We start from the raw sequence: 462 nt of genomic DNA on the forward strand, positions 1-462 counted from the left end.
TCGTCCTCATCCTATCCTCATCCTCATCCTCATCCTATCCTCACTCTCGTCCTTATCCTCATTTTCGTTCTAATCCTGTCCTCATCCTCATCCTCATCCTCGTCCTTTTCCTCTTCCTCATCCTCATCTTATCCTCGTCGTCATCCTCATCCATTTCCTCATCCTCATTCTCATCCTATCCTTATCCTCATCCACATTCTCATCCTCATCCTATCCTCCTCCTCATTCTCATCCTCTTCCTCATCCTCAATCTACTCCTCATCCTATCCTCATCGTTATTCTCGTCCTCATCCTGTCCTCATCCACATCCTCGTCCTTATCCTATTCTCATTCTCGTCCTCATCCTATCATTATCCCCATGCTCATCCCCATACTATCCTCAACGTCATCCTATCCTCATTCTCGTCCTCATCCTCATTCTCGTCCTAATCCTGTTCTCATCCTCATCCTCATCCTCATCTT

This window comes from Lupinus angustifolius, chromosome LG04 (genome assembly GCF_001865875.1).
Source record: "Lupinus angustifolius cultivar Tanjil chromosome LG04, LupAngTanjil_v1.0, whole genome shotgun sequence".
Classification (NCBI taxonomy): Eukaryota; Viridiplantae; Streptophyta; class Magnoliopsida; order Fabales; family Fabaceae; genus Lupinus; species Lupinus angustifolius.